We start from the raw sequence: 21,119 nt of genomic DNA on the forward strand, positions 1-21,119 counted from the left end.
TTCCTGACTGCTGGAGCCTCTTTCTTTTTTCCTGCAAGGTTTTTTTGTTTGTTTGTTAAACGCATTGCTTAATTTCGGAAGGTGTGTCGCTCTGAAAACAAAGGCAGCTTTAAGGGAGCAATGTGTTGGGATGTCAGCTTTAAAAAAAAAAACACATCTGTTTTGAGTTGCATCCAAAATCCTCGCCCATCAAGCAAGCGGCAAAGTTCGCAGCCACCTTTAGCTGCTGTTCTGTTGAGCCACAGAGAAATGGGGCTGCGTGGACAGGAACGCTTGGAGGTTGCAAATCAGAGTAACAGAGCTGGAAGGGACTTTGGAGGTTTTCTAGTCCAACCCCTTAACTCAAGCAGGAAACTTTATATCATTTCAGACAAATGGTTGTCCGGTCTCTTCTCAAAAACTCCCAGTGATGGGAGCATCCACAACTTCTGGAGGGAAGTTGTTCCACTGGTTAATTCTCCTCACTGTCAGGAAATGTCCCCTTAGTTCTAGGCTGCTTCTCTCCTTGATTAATTTCTTTCATTACTAGTTAATTCTTGTCCTGCCTTCAGATATAAACAGAGGGATGGAATCAAGATCACGTGAAGGGTTAAGACCACTTTATAAGGCCTTGGTAAGGCCACACTTGGAAGACTGCAGTCAGATTTGGCCGCCATGATGTAAAAAATACATTGAGACTCTAGAAAGAGTGCAGAGAAGAGCAACGAAGAGGATTAGGGGACTGGAAGTTAAAACATATGAAGAACGGTTGCAGGAACCATTTGGGTATGTCTAGTTGAATGAAAAGAAGGACTAGGGGAGACATGATAGCAGTCTTCTGATATCTCAGGGGTAGCCACAAAGAAGAGGGAGTCAAACTATTCTCCAAGGCACCTGAGGATAGAACAAGAAGCAATGGGTGGAAACTAATCAAGGAGAGAAGCAACCTAGATCTGAGGAGGAATTTCCTGATAGTGAGAACAATCAATCAGTGGAACAACTTCCCTCCAGAAGTTGTGAATGCTCCAACATTGGAAGTTTTTAAGAAGAGGTTGGATAACCATTTGTCTGAAATGGTATAGACTAGAGTTTCCTGCCTAGGCAGGGGGTTGGACTAGAAGACCTCCAAGATCCCTTCCAACTCTGTTACTCTATTTTTACTTTCCCCCCTCCTCTTTATAGGAGCACCCCTCAATTATTGGAACACTGCTAGCATGTCTCCCCTAGTCCTTCTTTTCACTAGATTAAATCAAATCACATCAACACTGTCCAAAGGGTAATGTAAGAAGGGTTGGGTTGGGTCCCCCCCCCCCCCCCCCAAGGAAGTCCATTAAAGTAAGGAATGCACTTGGCACTATAGTCCTGGGCTGGGGATGTTGGAACTGTAATCCGGCATTTTCTACTTTGTTGTGAGGAATGTCAAAGAAACACTTACTTGTTTATGTAATGTGACTGCAAAATTTCATAAAGCCATATTTCTTTTTTTAAAAAAACACCCTATATTTTGAGTGTTAATTACAGGTACTCCTTGACTTACGAGCACAATTGAGCTCCAAATTTCTGTCGTTAAGGGGGACATTGGTTAAGTGCGTTTTGCCCCATTTTACGATCTTTCTTGCCTCTGTTGTTAAGTGAATCCCTTCAATAGATAAGTTAGTCACCCGGTGCAAAGTGAATCTGGATTCCCCATTGACTTGGCTTGTCAGAAGGTTGCAAAAGGGGACCACGTGACCTCCGGGACACTTCAACCATCACAAATACGAGCCAGTTGTCAAGCATCCCAATGTAAATCATGTGTGTGAAAAATGGTCATAAGTCACTTTTTTCAGTCTGTTGTAACTTTGATCACTAAATTAACTGCTGCAAGTTGAGGACTAAAATGTATTTCAACAGATGTTTTACTTTTGTTCAGGGAGGGTGATGTTGTCACAATCGACAACAACGACAACAAATCTTTAAAAGGTAAAGATTCCCCTTGTTCCTGACTCTAGGGGGCGTGCTCATCCCCGTTCCAAAGCCGAAGAGCCAGCACTGTCCGAAGATGTCTCCGTGGTCATGTGGTCGGCATGATTCAATGCCAAAGGCACATGGAACGCTGTTCCCTTCCCACCAAAGTGGTTCCTATTTTTCTACTTGCATTTTTTACGTGCTTTCGAACTGCTAGGTTGGCAGAAGCTGGGGCAAGTCACGGGAGCTCCCTCCGTTACACGGGGCTAGGGATTCGAACCTCTGAACTGCCAACCTTTCTCATCAACAAGCTCAGCATCTTAGCCCCTGAGCCATCCCTTTAAAAAAAAAATCTTTAAAAAAAAAATCTTTAGGGATATGCTAAGAATGGCTTTTCTTTTCCTGTGGAGTCTCATTTGCCCATCAGGCTGTGCTCCTGTTGCTTTTTAAATTAGTATTTCAATTAGGGTTGAAAATGCTTCTCTAAGTCTCCTTTGGGTGAGCTCCAAGAGGCCTCAGTGCTAAAACTGCACGGAGGCGGCGAGAAAGTAAGAAGAAGAAAAAAAAACCATCGGTTTTCCTTAAATGCATCGCTCAACATTTCTCCACCTGTCGTTGATCAAAAAAAGGCTGCTTTAAGTCTTTCCACACTCTGCTTAGGTGGCATTTTGTTAATGTTTTCACGAGACGTATACACGACATAAACAGGGCTAAAATATTTATGAATGTAGCCGTAAAGAGCGTTTAAGTGCTAATTAAAAGGTTAATTAAAAATAAATGAACTCGGGCTTAAAAAGGGAGCCCAGCTGAGGCTTCGACTTTTTCCCGTTCTGCAGGAATTTCGATTTATGCAACGTGAGCAGGAGAAAGGAATGGAAGGATTAGCGGGGTAAATGTAGGCAGTGTTTTGGCCCGCCAGCGACCAGCAGAGCTCACAGCACATTCACACAATGAGGGGTTTGGGGAGGAACATGGGCCGTCCTGGAGTCTGGGGAAGGCTCTGAGGAGAGCTCTATGTCGGAGGCAGAGAGGGGGCCAGAGCCGTCTGACAGTTATCAGCTGCCTTCAGAGTCAGACATCAGTGAGGCAGAAGAACAGCTGGAGCCTGTTCCCAGTGTGCGCATGCGCAGAGAGGCCAGACGAAGGGAATAGCTAAAGAACAGGGGTCGACTTGGGAGTAAGGCCACAGGTGGACGATGAATGGCCTCTCCCAGAGGAAATAAAAGAGGAGCAAAAGGGGAGTGGAGTTTGCAGGAGACCATTAGTTCACTTAATTGGTTCATGACTCTCTGAGACTCCTGGCCAAGTTTTGCAGACATCGGCCTGGAAGCTCTCCAAGCCAGATAAGGCCTGTGACTATAAATCCTCCTTTGAAAGACTTTGCTGGATGAGAATGAGAGGAATTCACAGTAACTTAATAAAAAGGGGTTTTGTTGGGACAACAAGGAGTTTGCTTCACGCTCTTCGGAAGCCTTGGTCAGAAAAGGCACCAGGTTGGAAAACCCAGGTTGGTAGCTACATAATATTGGGACCCAGTGGCTCAGTGGCTAAGATGCTGAGCTTGTCGTTCAGAAAGATTGCCAGTTCGGCGGTTCGAATCCCTAGCGCCGCGTAACGGAGTGAGCTCCTGTGACTTGTCCCAGCTTCTGCCAACCTAGCAGTTCGGAAGCACGTAAAAAAATGCAAGTAGAAAAATAGAAGGCACCACCTTTGGTGGGAAGGGAACAGCGTTCCTTGCGCCTTTGGCATTGAGTCATGCCGGCCACATGACCACGGAGACGTCTTTGGACAGCGCTGGCTCCTTGGCTTTGAAACGGAGATGAGCATCGCCCCCTGGAGTCGGGAACGACTAGCACATATGTGTGAGGGGAACCTTTAGGTCAGAACAGGCAGAAGCTGCTGTCATCTGGGAGAAAACAAATACCGCACAAGAAACTTGAATATATCATCGGCGGAAATATAGTCATACAGTCAGCCTCGTGCCTGAGATAAAAGTACAAAAATATATCAAAAGATGCCTTCTGAAAAGCAAAGTCAATTGCCAGGTTCCCTTACCAACCAGGGTACTAATTTATCCACTGCGACGGATTCACTTAAGAAATGTGGCAAGAAAGGTCGCAAAACAGGCAAAACTCACTTAAACAACTGTTTCGCTTAACAACAGGGAAATGTTGGGCTCAATTGCGGTTGTAAGTCGAGGACTACCTGTATAACATCTGGCTATGTATGTTTGGGATGATTCCCAGGGAGGATCAAAGTGGTCGTTTGGTGCCCCCTGGTGGCCAATGCAACCCATCCATTTGGTGAGTTCACACTGGGCTCAGTTGGACAAATCCTCGCAACGGGCGTAATTTATGAACCAGGAGAAGCCTTTGCACCCATGTTGAGCCTAACATATTGGTTTCTTTGCTCAAGCCCTTTAAGCTTGGCATAAAAGCCAGTTCACACAACACCCCCAAACCCAAAGGGTGGATCCCAAAGCTTGCTGATTTTCAAGTTATCCAATTGTATTTGAGCCTGGTGCAAATCCAGATTAATCCTCTGACAGTGAGAGCAATCAACCCATGGGGACAGAAGTTGCCTTTGGAGGTTGTGGGAGCTTCATCCCTGGAGGCTTTCAAGAAGAGACTGGACTGCCCTCTGTCAGAAGTGATGGAGGGTCTCCTGCTTAGGCGGGGAGTTGGACTAGATGACCTACAAGGTCCCTTCCAACTCTTATTAATCTGTTAAGTAGTTGGCATGGCTAGTCTAGGGAAGAGAAGGACCAGGGGAGACAGGAGGGCATCTTCCAATATTTGAGGGGCTGCCACAGAGAGGAGGAAGGGGGTCAAGCTATTCTCCAAGGCACCCGAAGGCTTGACCCCCTTCCTCCTCTCTGTGGCAGCCCCTCAAATATTAAAAATTTTGAGCTCAATTATGGCTGTAAGCCGAGAACTACCTGCAACAAATTCCCAAAGAGGAAAGCAAACAAAATATCCAGCAAAAACTAGGTGCTTGCTTTTTTAAAAATATCCTCCGCCAAATTTCTCGCTCGAGCTACGGCAACGAGAGACCCTCCTTCTCGGAAAGTCGGTTTGCTCTTTTAATTAGGAACTGGAGATTGCCTTCCAGCCGCGAGAGTTTTATTAAAAGCTCAGCAGCTTTTTCAAGTGGAACGGAGCCCGCCAGTCCGGGGAAGCTGGCGAAGTCAATCGAGCGGATTCCCAAGTTAGACCTGACTGGATGGGGTAGTGGTGCCCATGAATAACGGAACGGTGAGGTTTTATTAGCCTGCTGTCTGTCGCGGGAGAGCAGGGGTTTTATGAGGGGTGAAATATATGCCGCTTAGGTGCAGGGGCGTGAAGGCTTGGCCGGGAGGTTTTTTTGGCAAGGTTCACAAGTCAGAAGTGAACAGAATGTGTTTGGTGAAAATAAAGTCACAAAGGAAAAGCCTCCTAATGGGGAAAAAAAAAACCTAGGTTGATGCTGTAATGTTAAGGTAATGGTAAAAGTTCCCCTCTATCTATATGTGCTAGTCATTCCCGACTCTAGGGGGCGGTGTTCATCTCCGTTTCAAAGCCGAAGACGCTGTCCGAAGACGTCTCGGTGGTCATGTGGTCGGCATTACCAAACGCCAACGGCTTACGGAACGCTGTTCCCTTCCCACCAAAAGTGGTTCCTATTTTTCTACTTGCATTTTTTAGGTGCTTTCAAACTGCTAGGTTGGCAAAAGCTGGGACAAGTAATGGGAGCTCACTCCGTTACGCAGCGCTAGGGATTCGAACTGCTGAACTGCCAACGTTTCTGATCGACAAGCTCAGCATCTTAGCCACTGAGCCACCGCGCCGTAATGTTAACGGAGTATAATATTCTACTGTTTCTATTATAAATATAATATTAAAATTACTATAAATACTTTAGGCATCATCTATACATCTATCATCTCTCTCTATCATCTGTATCTATTCTCTATTATCTCTTTTATCTCTATGCATCTATCCATCCATCATTAATAATAATATTAGTGAAATAAGGAATAAAATATGTTTTTTAATTATCAATGAAAATATCTTTTTTTTAAAAAAACAAATCACCTACTCTTGACTCAGGAAACGGATCAGGAGGTCTTATTTGATAATCTCATATGATTGCTAAGCATCTTCTCCTCATTTGGAAATCTGCAGCTTTCAAGAGCAGGGGCTTTTTTTCCTGCAAAAACACACAAAGAAAATGATTCAGCCTGGGACCACTTTCCTCTTTCTCTAAAACTCCACTCCTAAAAAATCAAAAAGAGTTTGCAAAGGAGGAAATAAAATGCCAAAGATATCTCTGATTGCTTGTCCTTATTTTGTTTGCTACGATTTCCAGTGGCTGGGAAAGGCTAGATAAATAAACGTCGCCTTTTTGAAGACTTTTAAGTGTTCCAACCGGCCCTGATTGGGGAATGCTGAGATTTGGAATCAAGACACATCTGGACGGTGCCAAATAATAACGTGGATCTGAGGTGCCCCTGGTCCTTCCCAAGGGCCTGGTGAAGTGGTCAAGCTGGGCCCTTGAAAAAGAAAATGAAAAAAAAAAAATTGGCAGGGAGTGGATAATCTCGCCCTCATTAACCCCCCCCTCCTCCACCAAACAGGCCACAACAGCTGTTCTTTTGCATTTGGGAGAAAGGAAGCTAAAAATAGGCCCCCCCCTCCTCGTGAGCGCTCTCACAATTTTTCCTTAGCCGATGGAAAAGCTACCCAGGCTTTGCGTTAAATGGCAGGAGTCGTATGCAGAGGCTGGGCCTGTCCATCCGTTTTTTAGACTAGCATTTCTCAACTTTGGACCCTTTTTAAGACGGGGTGGAATTCACCTCCCAGAGTTCCCCGATTGTGGGTGTTGAAGTCTTTAAGTAGCCAAAATTGAGGAACCCTTTTCTACAAGATGGAAAGACAAGATCCAAATCTTAAGTTTCAGATAGCAACATGATCCAGTGAATCAATCTATCATCTATCTATCTATCTATCTATCTATCTATCTATCTATCTATCTATCTATCAATCAATCATCTATCTATCTATCAATCTATCATCTATCTATCTATCTATCTATCTATCTATCTATCTATCTATCAATCTATCATCTATCTATCTATCATCTATCTATCATCTATCTATCTATCTATCTATCTATCTATCTATCTATCTATCTATCATCTAACTATCTATCTATCTATCAATCTATCATCTATCTATCTATCTATCATCTATCTATCATCTATCTATCTATCTATCTATCTATCTATCAATCAATCAATCAATCTATCTATCAATCAATCAATCATCTATCTATCTATCTATCTATCTATCTATCTATCTATCTATCATCTATCTATCATCTATCTATCATTTATCTATCTATCTATCTATCTATCTATCTATCTATCTATCTATCTATCTATCTATCATCTATCTATCATCTATCTATCTATCATCTATCTATCTATCTATCTATCATCTATCTATCTATCTATCTATCTATCTATCTATCTATCTATCATCTATCTATCAATCAATCATCTATCTATCTATCTATCAATCTATCATCTATCTATCTATCATCTATCTATCATTTATCTATCTATCTATCTATCTATCTATCATCTATCTATCATTTATCTATCTATCTATCTATCATCTATCCATCTATCTATCAATCAATCAATCTATCTATCTATCTATCTATCAATCAATCAATCATCTATCTATCTATCTATCATCTATCTATCTATCAATCTATCATCTATCTATCATCTATCTATCATTTATCTATCTATCTATCTATCTATCTATCTATCTATCTATCATCTATCTATCATCTATCTATCTATCATCTATCTATCTATCTATCTATCTATCTATCTATCTATCTATCTATCTATCATCTATCTATCAATCAATCTATCATCTATCTATCTATCTATCTATCTATCTATCTATCTATCTATCTATCTATCTATCTATCATCTATCTATCTATCTATCTATCATCTATCTACCTGTGAATACCACTCATGCATCCTCACGGAATCTCCAGAACTGTAAAGCCTACAAACTTGATATTTGGCACATATGTTACTCTTGGCGTCTAGGTACTTGCTAAGAAAGGATTTTTCGAAATGACCATCGGATCATTACAATTTCTTATAGTATTATTAAGAGGCTCAGGAGTTGCTAAGGAGTTAAGACGTTCTACTACCCCTCCCCACCTGAAAAGAACTCTGTTCCAACTGCCACTTGGGCTTGGATGTGACCAGCGCGTGACTCATCGAGCCTGCGGGCTGGGAGTTTCTACTCCCCCTTCCCACCTGAAAAAACGCTCTGATGCTAAGGAGTTAGCCTGAGGGAGATAAAGGGATAGGAGAGGATCAATGAGGCCAGCCTGAGGGAGAGAAGGAGATAAGATAGGAGAGGCCTCTGTGGGTCAAGCCTGAGGGAGAGAAGGAGAAAGGCCGATTGTAACTACACATTTATTTTTAAGCTGTTGAGTGTCGATTTATTTATCAAGCCCCATCACATAGTTTAGTAGTGGAGCACAGGTATTCAGCTAGTATAGGACAATAAGATTATTACTATTTTCCTTGTTTTATGCTTGCCAATGTGAGCATGCAAACAACCAGGAAGCAAAAGCAGGTTATAAATTCATTATTGAGGAAACTGAAAATATCTGAATCCCGTTAAACGCCTACTGAGTGCCGCCTACCCACTTCAAATCTTCCGGGGCGAGGGGGAGGGAGAAGAGGCATCCTGCACATGCTCAGAGGTACCCTCTGCTTCTGATAGTTTTTGTTCCCGAGACATCCAAGGTTCAAAGAGAAGAGAGAAGCTCGCGAGGACTTAAAAACAATAAATTAGTGGGATTCTCCAATTAGTGCCACCGGCCACCCTTTGTGTATCTGTCTGTGTCTGGGTGTGATCTCAGTGTCCTCCCCGGGATTTTGGCATGGATCCACTAAGACTTTTACGGTGGTAATGGGATCTGTAGTTGGCAGGATTTGAAAGAGCTTAATTGGTCGGGGATGCGGCCATCTATGGCCACATGTGCTGCCATTTCATTATAGGCTGGCATGACACATAGGGACTTGGTTGTAGGCGTCCACCATTAATGCATCAGCTGTTTGCGGCCCACCAGCAGAGCTGGCAGCAGATTCGGACAGTGAGGAGGGTTGGGGAGGAACCTGGGCCAGTCCCGGAGTCTGGGGAAGGCTCTGTGTTGGAGGCAGAGAGGGAGCCAGAGCCGTCTGACAGTTACCAGCTGCCTTCGGAGTCAGACATCAGTGAGGCAGAAGAACAGCTGGAGCCTGTTCCCAGTGTGCGCATGCGCAGAGTTGTCAGACGAAGGGAACAGCTAAAGAACAAGGGTCGACTTGGGAGGAAGGCCACAGGTGGAGGATGAAGGGCCCCTCCCAGAGGAAATAAAAGAGGAGCGAAAGGGGAGTGGAGTTTGCAGGAGACAATTAGATCATTCCTGCAGTCTTGCCAAGAATTGTGGCATCTGAAAGATATCGGCCTGGCCACTCTCCACATCTGATCAAGGTTAGTAATTGTGAACTCTCTTGAAAGACTGTGGGAGAGGAAAGACTTCCCTGGAGAGGAATTCATTATCAATTAAATAAAAGGGGTTTATCGGGACGAGGACTTGGCTTCGTGATGCTGGGGAAGCCTTAGGATAGAACATCAGCTGAAATACACAAATCCTTGCTTTATACACCTTTTTCTTGCCCATCCAATAGTAGGCAACCTCACAGTTCACAAACAGTCCCAGCTCAATTTATACAGAATACCAAACTTGGAAGGGACCTTGGAGGTTTTCTAGTCCAACCCCTTACTCAAGCAGAAGACCCAATATCATTTTAGGCAAGTGGATGTCCAGTTTCTTCATAAAAACCTCCAGTGTTAAAGCACCCACAACTTCTGGTGGCAAGCTGTTCCACTGGTTAATTGTTTTCACTGTCAGACATTTCTCCTTAATGCCAGGTAAGCTTCTTTCCTTGATTGGTTTCCATCTTTTTTTTTTGTCTTGCCTTCTAATACTTTGGAGAATAGGTTGACCCCCTCTTCTCTGTGACAGCACCTCAACTATTGGAAGACTGCTATCTTTGTTACACTAAAGGTAAAGGTTTCCCTCGTACATATGTGCTAGTCGTTCCCAACCCTAGGGGGCGCTGGTCATCTCCGTTTCAAAGCCGAAGAGCCAGCGCTGTCCGAAGACGTCTCCGTGGTCCTGCAAAGGATGCAAAGGCGCAAGGAACGCTGTTCCCTTCCCACCAAAGGGGGTTCCTATTTTCCTACTTGCGTTTTTTACCTGCTTTCCAACTGCTAGGTTGGCAGAAGCTGGGACAAGTCACGGGAGCTCACTCTGTTACGCGGCGCTAGGGATTCGTACTGCTGAACTGCCGACCTTTCTGATCGACAAGCTCAGCGTCTTAGCCCTTAGTCATTTTTAATACGTAGCTTAATTAGCAGGATATTATTTTCTAATGTGCCATGGAATCATGTCTTTGGGTTCAAAATAAGTTTTGCAAAACAATATATTTATATAGCTATACCTACATCCATCCACCCATCCACCTATGTCCCAGTCAACCTAGCAGTTCGAAAGCAGGTAAAAAATGCAAGTAGAAAAATAGGAACCACCTTTGGTGGGAAGGGAACAGCGTTCTGTGGGCCTTCGGCATTTAGTCCTGCTGGTCACATGACCACAGAGACGTCTTCGGAAAGCGCTGGCTCTTTGGCTTTGAAACGGAGATGAGCATCGCCCCCTAGAATCAGGAACGACTAGCATATATGTGCAAGGGGAACCTTTACCTTTAATCATCTTCGTTGCTCTTCTCTGCTTTCTTTCCAATTGGCCCCTCCAACGTAAAGGAGGACCAAAGGCACAGGAGCCTTTGCAGGAAGCAACTTGGTTCATGCTGGTCAGTTTACCTTCTGAAGCTCCGTTTTGACTCTTTGCTCTGTTTGTCTTGCCAAGCTAATTGCCAATTAAGTCTTTGGCAGCGTTTCCAGGAAGATAAAGGTGGGTACTTATCAGCCTTATCCCGGAAGGACTTTGGAAGCCTATTGTAGGACTCTTTGCAACTATTTGAGACTCATTACAGGCTGTGAATGAAGATGATTCACAGCCGTTGAAATAAAAAGAGGGTTTTGGAAACTAAGCATGTGCTTTTTTTACAGGAACCCTAGGTCAGAACAGATAGAAAAAGCCCTCTGCGGATGCTCAGAGGCAAGCCTGCATTTAGCCTGGGAACACCAGCTACTGACAGAAGGGGGCATACCGTGACTGGGTTTAAACCCCCAAGACAAGCTAGAATTGGAGTCTTTGGGGATTTTAAGGCGTTTGTGGGAGTTATGAGCTCAGCTGGCTGTTCAGGCTGAAGTTAGCAGAGGTTGTGTACCACACCTTAGCAAGCCTCATATATTCGGCAGCTGCATTTTCCTCAAACAGCTGATCTCAGTTAGGGATAAGCCTCGGTTTGCTGTTTGAGGCTTGATTGCTGCTTCCTTGAATTTGGAGCCCAAACTCGGGCACAAAAAGGGCACACCTCCACCTGCGTCATGACGGAGACGATGATGGCAGTTTGGGACTGGCAGGAAGGAAGATGCTGCTGAATTAGGACCCGGCCCTCTAGACCCCCCCCCCACCTTTCCCAGCACTGAGCCAGTTGCCATGGCAACCGGAGCAGCCTGCAATGCCAAATTGTAAGGCACGCATGGGACCCCCGGGGATCGGCATTATGCCGGGTTGCCAACTGGGGAGGGGGGCTATAACACCCCACGGATTCCATTCATCATACCTGAATCTCTCTTCCTCCCCCCCCCACCTTAATCTTAATTTCTTTCCTGCCCTCTGAACCTCCTTGATGAGTTCCTGTCTCTCCCTCCCTCCCTGCCCCTCTCTCTGATATTTCTGTGTCGTGTGTTTGTGTGTGTATGTTGGTTTTTGCATAATGGTTATCTTTTGAGAACTGAATGCAACAAAATTTCATTTTAATGTATGCTGAATAATGTACATTTAAAGTGGAAATAAAGTTCTTATTCTACTTGTCTTGCATTCCATTCTATTCCATATTTTCTATTCTGTTTTATTCTATTCTGTTCAATATCCCATTCCATTCTATCCTCTAGTCTAGAATATCTAGATGGATGGATGGATGGATGGATGGATGGATAGATAGATAGACGATGGATATAGATAATTGATAGGGAGAGAGAGATGATATCGATATATAGATAGATAGATAGATAGATAGATAGATAGATAGATAGATAGATGATGGATATAGATAACTGATAGAGAGAGAGATGATATAGATAGATAGATAGATAGATAGATAGATAGATAGATAGATAGATAGATAGATAGATGATGGATATAGATAGATTGATAGAGAGAGAGAGAGATGATACAGATAGATAGATAGATAGATAGATCGATAGATAGATAGATGATGGATATAGATAACTGATAGAGAGAGAGATGATATAGATAGATAGATAGATAGATAGATAGATAGATAGATAGATAGATAGATAGATGATGGATATAGATAGATTGATAGAGAGAGAGATGATACAGATAGATAGATAGATAGATAGATAGATAGATAGATAGATGATGGATATAGATAATTGATAGAGAGAGATGATATAGATAGATAGATAGATGATGGATATAGATAGATTGATAGAGAGAGAGATGATACAGATAGATAGATAGATAGATAGATAGATAGATAGATAGATGGATGGATATATAGATTGATAGAGAGAGAGATGATTCAGATAGATAGATAGATAGATAGATAGATGATGGATATAGATAATTGATAGAGAGAGATCAGAGAGAGTGATGATTGATAGATGATAGAGAGATGATGGATGATAGATAGATAAATAGATAGATAGATATAGAGAGAGACTCATTGAAGATTTGCAGAGCAGGAAAGAAATTAGAAATTAAGATTAAGGTTTTTTGAGGTGGGGGAGAGATTCAGGTATGATGAATGGAGCTGGTGGTCTAGGTGACAAATATGTAGAACATTTCCCCAGAACAAAAAAGGATTTGAGACAGGAGGCAACCTGACCTCCTGAGACTATAGGAGCATCCAGGTGCGTAAGCTCCCACAACGGAGGGGAGGCAAGGAGAGTGCGTTGCACAACCCTGCTCTGGGAGAGCAAAGCCCTTGTTGCACCATCTGCAGACAAGGATACGATGGGCGTTAAGGTTTTCCTCCACAGCAGGGTGTTTGGAACCATGAGGAATGGCGCCTTGTTTTGCTTTTTATGGAGAGGCGTGACTCTTGTTTCCGCCTCCAACATCTCCAGGTTTCTAGCTTTCATCCAACATGGCTAACCAGGTCAGGTTTTTTTTTTTAAAAAAAACAACCTTGCAGCTGCATTCACACACGCTTGTCTGAGGTCAGCTTTTCCCTGGCTGTTAAGGGTGCTTTTTGGGGGAGAAATCCAGCCTAACCCTAACCCTTTCAGGACCCCTTGGTGCAAACGGGTGAAGTCATCAACCCAAGTTTTCACGAACCCAACTCTCGCGCCCTGAACTTCGGAGGAAACAGCTGAGAAATAAGAGCAAGTTTGCAGGAGGTCCCGTTTAGGCAAAACGAAAGTCCGGGATCTTCGTGGGTTGGACGTGGCTTTGTTTTGGCACAGCGGTGTGAAGTAGGTCACGCTCTGCCAACGCAACACGGGCACTCTCTCTCTCTGTGTCTGTGTGTGTGTTTACACACTGCGCTCAACTCCGCGCATCTCCTTCGGTAGCCTGATTGTCGGGTTTATGGGGCGCGCCTCCCTTTCCTTAACCGGGGTTCGTCTACCCGCTGAGCCACGTTGCACAACTTGAACACAACACACCCAGCTTCCCAAACTGCTGCTGGGTGGGATGCCTTCCACGCGTGGGGACGACGCCTGGTGGGGACGCGGAGCGGTCCCCCTCCCTCCCTCTTCCCCTCTCTTGATCTATCTATCTATCTATCTATCTATCTATCTATCTATCTATCTATCTATCTATCTATCTATCTATCTATCCTATCTACCATCTACCTACCTGCTCCCTGCGCCGACGAGAGAGCGCTCTGCGTACGCCCAGAGGCACTCTTGCTCTTTTCGGAGGCAGAGAAGTGGTGTGTGTGTGACGGTGCTGCTCTCCCCCACCCCCGAGCCCCCTCCTCTCCCCCTCCCTCCTCTACGGGGGTCCCGCCTCCCTTCCTTGCGCACTGCGCTCCTCTCCGCTCCGCTCCTCCGACCGGCTTGGGCGACGGGCGGCGACTCAAGGCCAAGCCGGGGGCGGGCGAGGGAGGCGAGGCGGGGACGTGCCTAGGGATCGCCCCCTCCTCTCGCCCCCCCCCACTCCAGCGTCCGCGGGCGAGCCGAGGCTGCGCGTCCCCCCGGGCTCCGCTGCAAACCGGGCGAAAAGAGCAGTCTGGGCGCGCAAAGCAAGCCGCCCGGAGCCGGTGAGTGAGCCGGGAAGAGGGAGAGGAGGGGGGGGGGGGAAACGAGGGTACCTCTGGGCGTGAACAGAGTGCCCGAGGGCGACGAGGATAGGATGGAGGGATCGGACCCCCTGGCCGCTTCGAAGCGCAAGGAGGGGATCGCGAGGAGGGCTGGGCAGCAAACGGGAGAGAAAGGGAAGGAATCCCACCGGGGAAGCAAGCCTCTGGGCACGCACAGAGTGCTGCTGCCCCTTCTTGCGCTCCCGGGTGGGCGAATGCAAGCTCCACCGTTTAAAGCGCAGCCCGCCCGCGGGGCTTTTAGTAGGGGAAGGGGATCGATTGGATCCCCCCCTCCGCTTCTTTGGGCCGGCGGATCCGGCGCTTCCTGGGATCGGAGCAAGAAACTTAACTTCGGCTATCAGGATGACGCTTTGCCCCGCGCAACGTCCGGGAGGGTTTCGGGATCCCTCTTGCGCCTTTGCCCGACCCAGCCCGGCTTCCCGCTTTCTCGCTTCTTTCCCCGTTTGCCCGTTTAGGCTTCCCAGGACCTCTGCGGGTCCCGGGTTCAGCTTAACGGAGCTTTCCAAGGATCGGCAGCCGCTGCTGTGCGCCGGCTGGCCTTTCGCTGACCTGGGTTGGGGAGGGGGGGGGTCGTGGTCGTGCGAACCCAGCCTTTGCGGGCATCCTTCCGGCTTGGGAACTCAATGCAAGGGGCTGGCGACCTAAAATATAACCCCAAGCCCCCAAAAAGAAGCGAAGCTGGACTGAGCGCCTCGCGACGTTGCAAAATGGGTTTTTAAAAAATGGATATTAAAAAATTGGATCTTGAGAATTACCCTCCTTTTTCCTCTGAGCTTTTGTGCCCCTTTTAAATACAAAAAGATCTCAGCAGCAGCAGCACCTTTTCCCTCGCCAGGTGTGTGTGTGTGTGTGAAAGGAAAACGGGGCTTTTGTGAAAAGAGAAACCATTTACCTGTCAGGTTGTGTTCCTGATGTGCGTTCTATCCAGATGTGGGGAAACAGGAAGACACCCAACCTGATTGGGGCGTTTGCGTTTTTCTCCCCCTTCCTGGGGCTGTGTGTGCCGATTGTGAGAAGGGGAAGATTTGTGTGCTTCTGGGATGGTAGCGTGGGTCTTGAGGAGGGTGTGTGTGTGTGTAATTGTGTGTGTGTGTGATGTGTGTGTGTGCGCGACCAGACCGTGTGCAATGCAGCGTGGAGCCCGGTGTATAAAATGACTGCATCTCTCGCCATGCGCCTGGAAGGAGAATGCGTCTCAAGGGAGCCCTGGTGTGCCCCAGTGGGAAAGGTGGCTTGAAGAGGCAGACAAGCCAAGATTGCTGGCTTCTTTCTTTCTTTTAAAAAAATAAATACATTGGGCAATGAAGAGCGCCTCTCTCTCTCAGGTGAAACGCATGCCTTCCATGCGTTCTCTTGGGGCTTTGGGGCAGGGAGCAGCTGCCTGGGTTGATAAGTGTTGATGCCACACAATCTGTCGACAACTCGGCGTGTGTGTGTGACACACACACACACACACACAGGTTGTGGGGAAGTCCAGCTTGGCAATGTGGCTGCTCTTTTGCAACCAGGCCTCTCGGAATAATAACAAAAAGAGGGAAGGAAAAAAAGATTGAGCGTTGAAAGTGCAAGGCGGACAAAAACAGACTGAGTGTTGGTGGGCAAGGGGGGGGCAGTGTGCGTGAGTTTGTGCGAAGGGAGGGTGCTTTGCAGGACCTCGGAGCAGGAGTCCTGGATGTTATCGGCTTCTCTGCTCGCAGTTGTGAGCCCCCAAAGCGAGACACGCACGCCTAAAAATAACTCTGCGCTAACCCACCATTTCCGAGCACAAAAGGCCTGCTTTAAAAGATTAATAATAATAATCTTTCTCTGCCATACAAAGACGCGGCAAGTCTTGCGTGGGGCAGATCAGGTTGGAACAAACCCACACGCTTGGCCTGGATCGCTTTCCTGTCTTGCCAGGGGTGGGTTCTCACGACACCCAAAACCCTCTGTTCTGACCGAGGCTTCCCGAGAGCCTAAAGCAAACGCTTGGTCCCGACAAAAAAAACCACCCCTTTTTATGAATTTCCTGTGAATTCTGATCCTTCACATCCAGCAAAGTCTTTCAAGGGAGGATTTACAGTCACAGGCCTTCTCTGGCTTGGAGAGCTGCCAGGCCGAGATCTGCAGAACTTGGCCAGGAGTTTCAGAGAGTCACGAACCAATGAAGCGAACTAATGGACTCCTGCAAGCTCCACTCCCCTTTCGCTCCTCTTTTATTCCCCCTGGGAGGGGACATTCATCGTCCACATGTGGCCTTACTCCCAAGTCGACCCCTGTTCTTCAGCTGTTCCCTTCGTCTGGCAACTCTGCGCATGCGCCCACTGGGAACAGGCTCCAGCTGTTCTTCTGCCTCACTGATGTCTGACTCTGAAGGCAGCTGATAACTGTCAGACGGCCCTGGCCCCCTCTCTGCCTCCGACACAGAGCCCTCCTCCGAGCCTTCCCCAGACTCCAGGACTGGCCCAGGTTCCTCCCCAGCCTCCTCATTGTCCGACTCTGCTGCCAGCTTTGCTGGCCACTGACGGTCCACAACACCCTCCGAGTCTTTGCCGAAGCGAGTGGTGTGGTGGGGTCCTGTAGCAGGCAGTTCCAAAGACACATTTGCTGTTGGGGCTGATAAATGAATGGTTCGTGCGACTCCCAAATGCAAAATGAGAGATAGTCCTCTACTTACGACTAACTGGAATAACTAGGTTAATTTGCGTCTAACTGGATGAACTAAATGATGCTTCTCTCTACCTGCTTGATCCTCACAACAACCCTGTAGGGTAGGCCAGACAGCATAGCCCCATGGCTAAAGAGGAGTAAGACCTTCACAGCCTTCTCCAGGCTGGTTGGAGATACAGGTTCGGACAGCGATTCTCACATGTTCCTGTAAGTAGTACAGGTAGTCTTCGGGTTACGACCACAGCTGAGCCCACAATTTCGGTTGCTAAGCTCCTCAAGTTGTTAAGTGAGTTTTGCCCCATTTTACGGCTTTTCTTACCACAGGTATTAAGTGAATCGCTGCAGTTTTAAAGTCAGTCACGCGGTTGTTAAGTGAATCTGGCTTGACTTTCCTCGTCAGGAGGTTTACAAAACCTAGCCGAGGGACACTGCGACCATCGTAAATGTGAATCGGCAGCCAAGGGTCCCAATTTTGATCATGTGGCTGCGGGGGACAGACGGACGGACAGTTGTAAAGTGTGAAATGTGGTCAGAATGGTTGCTCTTTCCCAGTGCCGTTGTAACTTTGAACGGTCACTAAACGAATGGTTGTAAGTCGAGAGTATCTGTATTTAGAAGAGAGTGCCCAAGCAACATTGCAAAGGAAATGGCAAAATTTGCCTTCCTGTTTGGCAAACGTTTCTTGGGCACTGGGCTGTTGCTGTACTCAGTGCCACGCATGAGGTGCCTTCTGCGCATTTGATTTCCATACATTGATCTCTGTAAGGTTCGTCCCTTTTGGGGGGCAGCTTTCTTCTTTTCCCTTTTGCTTTCACCCCTTCCTTCCTTCCTTCCTTTCTTCCCACCAACTCTCTTCCTTCCTCCCACCCCTCTCCTTCCTTCCTTCCTTCCTTCCTTCCTTCCCTTTTTCTCCATCTTTCCTTATCTCTCTGCTTCCTTCCTTCTCCTTCCTTTCTTCCCTCCACCCTTCCCCTTCCTTCCTTCCTTCTCCTTCCTTTCTTTCTTTCTTTTTTCCCACCCACCTTTCTCCTCCCTCCCTCCCTTCTTCTTCCTCCCTCCCAACCTTCTCCTCCCAACCTTCTCCTTCCTTCCTTCCCTTTTCCCTAATCCTTCCTTCCCTCTCTCCTTCCTTCCTTCCTTCCCTTTTTCTCCATCTTTCCTTATCTCTCTGCTTCCTTCCTTCTCCTTCCTTTCTTCCCTCCACCCTTCCCCTTCCTTCCTTCTCCTTCCTTTCTTCCCTCCACCCTTCCCCTTCCTTCCTTCTCCTTCCTTTCTTCCCCTTTCTTTCTTTCTACCCACCTTTCTCCTCCCTCCCTCCCAACCTTCTCCTCCCAACCTTCTCCTTCCTTCCTTCCCTTTTCCCTAATCCTTCCTTCCCTCTCTCCTTCCTTCCTTCCTTCCTTCCTTCCTTCCCTTTTCCCCAATCCTTCCTTCCTTCTCTCCCTTCTTCCTTCCTTCTTTCCTTCCTCCTTTAAGACTATTTCAATCTGCTGCTCTGCAAAGCTGCATTCTAATTTATCACCTTTTCCGGGAGACCTTTGTCGACATCCACACAGTTGTTACCCTCTCTGTAGTTCGGTGACACTCGCTGAGGATGACCTGACTGCAGTTAGGGACTTAAAGAACTACACTCCTGCAACACATGAAACTTGATTTTGATCTCGGTTTTGTCGTTTCGTTTGTTGTGTTGTCTGAATGCCAAGTAAACCCAGTGAGTTGGATTAGTTTAGGGTTTCGGGAGAACGCCGACATTTGGTAGGTGCTGAGTGAAGCCAATGGGTTTGTTTTTTATTTATTTATTTAGTTAGCTAGCTAGCTAGTTAGTTAGTTGAACATGTACTAGATAACAGGCATAAGTATAAACATGGACATAAACAAAGGAAATGACTACAAATAAATAGGGACAGTAGAGCAGGAATATTAGGCACGCTTATGCACGCCCCCTTAACGGACCTCTTAGGAAAGGGGTGAGGTCCACGGGAGACAGTTTGAGGTTGAAGCTGTGGAGGGTTTGAGGATGTAACAACAGAGTCAGGTAGAGGATTCCAGGCGTTGACCACTCTATTGCTGAATTCGTATTTTCTGCAATCGAGTTTGTAGCGGTTTACCTTGCGTTTGCATCGACTGTTCGCCCGTGTGTTATTGTGGTTGATGCTGAAGTAGTCATTGACAAGTAAGACGTTGTAGCAGATAATTTTGTGTACTACGCTTAGGTCAGACTGTAGGCGGCGTAGTTCTAAGTTATCTAAGCCCAAAATTTCCAGCCTGGTGGCGTAAGGGATTCTGTTGCGAACAGAGGAGTGGAGGACTCTTCCCGTGAAATACCTCTGGAACACCTGGATCTCGTTCCCCAACTTGTACAGTGGAGACCCAGATGTCTGGATTGCGACTTCCATAACAGAAGCCCTGCAGGGGATGCTTGACGGTGTAGTCCAAAGCATTTGGTGTGATTCAGCGGGGAGGAGGGGGATTTCCAGAAGCAAGCAAAGATTTGGGTAAGAAAACTTTGTAAAGCTTTGGTGGGATTTCTTAGGATTCTCCAACGTATTTGTGTGCCCTTTTTCTCGTTGTAACATGCAGCAGGACCTCTGCGACCTTACAGATAGTCCTCAATTTACAACAGTTTTATTTAGGGACCATTCGTAATTGCAATGGTGCTGAAAACAGTAAAAAAAAGTTACAGGCTTGGAAGGGACCTTGGAGGTCGTCTAGTCCAACCCGCTGCTCAGGCAGGAAACCTGTACTAGGGATTCGAACTGCCAAACTGCCGACCTTTCTGATCGACAAGCTCAGTGTCCTAGCCACTGAGCCACCTAGTCAGGATTTTAAAACAGTGACTTACGGCCGTTTTTCACACATCTGTCGAAGCATCCCCCATGGCCACGCGATTCACAATTTGAATGCTCGGCAACGAGTTCGTACTTACGACGGTTGCGGTGCCCAGGGGTCATGGGATCCCCTTTTGAGACCTTCTGACCAGCCAACCCAGAATTCATCTAACAAGCGTGCGATGTACTGAACAACTGCAGGGATTCCCTTAACAACGGTGGTGGTGAGAAAAGTCATAAGATGGGGCAAAACCCACTTAGCGACTGCCTTGCTTAGCGATGAAAAAGTTGGGTTCAAGAACTACCTGTATTTGGGCTTAGAAGCTGTGCAGAGTGGCCTTAATTCATCCTTGAGTGGGAGCCAGATGCAAAACTCACTCTCCAGGAGGGGAGGGGAGTTCCGGGGTGTTTTTACTTTTACTCCTTGGTTTCTCTTTAAAACTGTGACCGTTGGATGGTGCACTTCCAAAGTTTGATGGGTGCAAAGTGACAAAGAAGCTGACAGGCTACGAGTGGCCCAGGCCCCTTATGGTCTCTCAGAAAAGGGGCTGGGGGTTTGTCTGTGCCTCAAACCTGCCACTGAGAAAGGAATAGCAATGGCACTTAGACTTACATCCCGCTTCACAATGCTTTACAGCAGCGGTCACCAACTGATGGTCCACGAGAAAATTTTGGTGGTCCGCAGAAACATTATTTGCATTTTTTATATTGCACTCAATCAGGGGTCTTCAAACTACGGCCCCCTGGGACGGATACGTGAAATGAACGCTTGTGTTGCTGCAGAGAGTCTCCCACTTTGGGGTCTTTTGGGGAGGGTCGGAGGGGGGCAGAAATTCCCACTTGGGGTCTGCTTCAGCCTCCTGGTGAGGGACTTTGGGCAAAGGCTGGAGGGAAGCACTGCTGGTGGCGAAGAGCCGGGGGGCCTCGTTCCAGTGGGACTGCATCACGGCCTGGAACTGGCTGACCATCTCAGCCCAGTGAGCCTCCAGGTGCCAGCACCTGGCCTCGCACTCCCGCAGGTCTTCCCTCTGCTTGGAAAGCCCATGCTCCTAGTCCTCAGTGAGGTGCTTCTGCTGAGCCTCCTTCTCGGTCGAATCCAATATGAACTGAGCTGTTTTGCCAACTCTTTCTCTGGGTGGCTGCTTAGCTCCAGCAACTGCTTCCTGTTGG

At 46.7% G+C, this 21,119-nt stretch overlaps 1 protein-coding gene across 3 annotated transcripts in view; it reads left to right on the forward strand.

Moving 5' to 3' along the window:
- The first annotated feature begins 13,169 nt into the window (after window positions 1-13,169).
- Window positions 13,170-21,119, forward strand: part of RASGRP2 (RAS guanyl releasing protein 2) — a 61,102-nt gene continuing 53,152 nt past the window's right edge. Inside the window, exon 1 of one of the 3 annotated variants that reach the window (XM_081968533.1) lies at window positions 13,170-13,273. The gene's annotated coding sequence lies outside the window, so the exon portion shown is untranslated. Of the gene's footprint in view, window positions 13,274-14,178; window positions 14,413-19,310; window positions 19,617-21,119 lie in introns of those variants that run through there. The other 2 variants (XM_081968534.1, XM_081968532.1) reach the window with 2 other exon arrangements.

This window comes from Natrix helvetica (genome assembly GCF_964273705.1).
Source record: "Natrix helvetica genome assembly, chromosome: 16".
Classification (NCBI taxonomy): domain Eukaryota; kingdom Metazoa; phylum Chordata; class Lepidosauria; order Squamata; family Natricidae; genus Natrix; species Natrix helvetica.